Genomic DNA, 3044 nt, shown 5'->3' with positions numbered 1-3044 from the left:
CCTAATAGAGAGATGGCCACCCATCTTGCCAACACCAGGGACACAGTCGGCGGCGACTCGTGTCTTGGACTGCACGGACACAAGCAAGGCCCAGGGCTTGCCAGAGGGCCATGCTGGCAGCATTCATCCAGGGGCTTTGCAATCCCTCTCTCTAGGGCCCTTTCAGTGAGCAAAGAGGAGGCTGCCTTCTGCCTCCAGACTCCAGACTCTTCAGTTCCTAGCTAACAGAAGGAAGGCTTGACCCGCTGAGCTTCAGTCTATGCTGACACAGGAAAAATCTTTCCCACCCGTGGCTGGTGCCCGAGCCCAACCAGGAATGGAAACCGATCGAGAAGATTTGGAATCATAGCTTTATTAGGAAACAGATGTGATATGACACACCCTGCCCTTCAAGTCTCCCATTGGTAGAGCGCGATGTACGATGGGATGCTTCAAAGAAATGGATGCTCTTGCCCTCGTTTTCCATTCGGACGCCTTTCATGCTGTCCCGGAGGCGACTCTCTCTGTGTGTGTTGGGTGTGGGTGTGTGTTCCGACTTGAGGCCCTGAGCATGCTGTCACCTGAGCGGCGGGGATTCCTCCATGGACCTTCTTCTCTTCTTGGGGTTTCTCTCTGCAGGCACTGGGAATGTCCTAAGGGCCACTTGCATTTCCGCTCTGATGATCTCCCACGAGCAAGGGCTGTATCCCTTTGCCTGGAGATAGCGGGAGATCCTCCAAAAGTAGGTGCGGATGGGCATGGCCAAAGGAGGTGCACAGGCTGGGCTTGGCTCCGCTGCTCTCCCCTCCAGCGCTTCCAGGCCACTCAACAGACTAGTGACAAGTTGCCCAAGCGGCCTCTCTGCCCAGGCATCTCTGCTGGCCTCTGTCGCGAAGAGCTGGAGGAGCTGCCTGAGCATCTCGGAGTGGCAACAGGTGGCATCTTCTTCTTTCTGCTCCCCTTGGCTGATGCGCCCTTTCTTCCAGGGACATCTGAAATCCATTCTGTCCCGCAGGCACTGGTGGCCCGGCAGGCTTTTCAGCTGCCCTAACAACCTGGCGGTTTCCCCGCGCTGCAGGCGCAGGCTCCAAGATGCACCCCTGTCCAGTGAGCAGGCTGTGCTGCAGCCCAGCATCACTGCCAGGAGGAGGAGGAGCACAGGCACCATGCCAGAGCGTAAGGATTCCGGAGCTGGCCGACAGGGGGCGGGCGCGTACAGCAAGACTGCAGACCCATTGCGCACGGAGTTTTGGTTTCTACTTTAATAGTGCACACTGAAGGCTCCAGCATTGTTTGGGCTCTGGCTGACCGGACTCCTGGCTTCGCGCGAAATCGAGCGCCTCACGGGAGCCCGATCGATCGCCGGCCTCGTCCTGCCTGCGTTCTGCGGGTATGGCCCACGGAGGCCTGGAACCGAAGTGCACACGGACTCGCTTGGACAGAGGACACATTGCAGGCATAATGTGGAGGCTCCAATCCCAGGGAGCCCCACTTTGTTTGGTTATGGTTTCCTCTGGGCTCAAACTCCCCGCGAGTGGTGCGTTTGGGAGGCGGGAGCCGTCCTGCTTGCCCTCAGGACCTGGGAACCTGGGGGGCCGGGAAGTGGAGGTGGGAAAGAGGAGAGCTCGGCCCGGAAAGGAAGAGGGTCCCAAAGAGGGCACCGGTCCTGGCTCCTCCATTGTGCCTGACTTCAGCCCAGAGGGACTTGAAGCAGGAGGATCGCGCTCCTGCTGGGCAACTCTCTGCCTTCTTTTGCTTGAACCACACACTCAGCCCAATGGCATTTCCTGTCCTCGGATAGAGAGCCCCTTGCTCTGCCTCAGTGTGCTTTCTTGAAGTGACCCAATCTCTGGTACTCCTCAGATCCACTGTCCCTCTGGAACCGAAACACAAGTTTGAACACCCTCCTTGTGACTGGACCCGCCCTGCATCGGCCCTCCCCCACCCGAATTATGACGATGTCCTCTGCTTCTCAGCATACTTTCAGAAATTCTTTCGCTTGGGGTCTAAGGAGTTTTAGAGATTGTTGGCTTTTCTCTTTATTTTATTTTATTTTATTTCATTTTATTTCATTTTATTTTATTTTATTTTATTTTATTTCATTTTATTTTACTTTATTATTTCATTTTATTTTACTTTATTTTATTTTTTTTTAAATATTTTTTCTCTCTTCCTGGCTCTATTGATCTCTCTCTCAGTCTCTCTTGAAATGTTTAGTCAGATCTCTACTGTCTTTAGCTGAATGGTCTCAAAGCATTGGCCTTGGGCTCCTCTTTCAGGCCTGAGGATCCGAGGGCTTCTCTGCTGTTTCAGTTGGTGGAGCCTGGTAACATTGGTGGAGGTTTGCTGGGAAGCAGTGCAGGCCAACCTGACCCCGCTGTTTGCCCAGCAGGCTTTCAGGAGTTCCCAGTGCCTCCTTTGCCCTTCTTCCCCCCACCAGCGCTGTTCCCGGAGGGAGGGCCTGTGTCCCTCTGCCTCTCACCCTTCTTCACTTCCAAGGACACGGGACCCCAGGAGTCAGTCCGCCCTGCTCAGCTGCCCTCTCCTCTTCCCCAGACAACTTCATGGCTCCAGGGCAGACCCGCGGACAATCTGCTCCCAAGAGGCCGACCTCAGGCACAACAGCAGCACCTGCACAGGTGGTTTTTAGAAGACTGAGAGCAGGGAAAGCACCAGGGTCTCTCAACTCCCAAGAACTGCAAACACTGAACAAGAATGGGAAAGGGGCATGCAGGGGCGGTGGGGAACTGACTCCGCCTTGGAAGCTGAATGAAGTGCCAGGGGACCACAGGCACTGGCAAGTTCCAGAAGCCACCTGCTAGGTATCCACAGCATCTCTTGCACCTACCTGCCTCTCCAGGAAAAGCCTCAGACCCTGAGCCACAGTGCTCACCTCTCTCGGGCTGTGCTGCTTGGTGTACTCTGAGCTTCTTGTAGGGATTCGAACACTTTTTCAATAATCCTGGGTGTTCGTTCCAGTGGGACAGTGGTGGCATGTGGGGCACCTGAGCTCTTGGGCTTCTCAGTGGCTTCACAGTCGTCAGCTGATCATTTTGGCCAGGGAA

Source organism: Peromyscus maniculatus, chromosome 2, assembly GCF_049852395.1.
Source record: "Peromyscus maniculatus bairdii isolate BWxNUB_F1_BW_parent chromosome 2, HU_Pman_BW_mat_3.1, whole genome shotgun sequence".
NCBI lineage: Eukaryota > Metazoa > Chordata > Mammalia > Rodentia > Cricetidae > Peromyscus > Peromyscus maniculatus.
The sequence above is the reverse complement of the archived record's forward strand: the minus strand, read 5'-3'. Positions refer to the sequence as shown.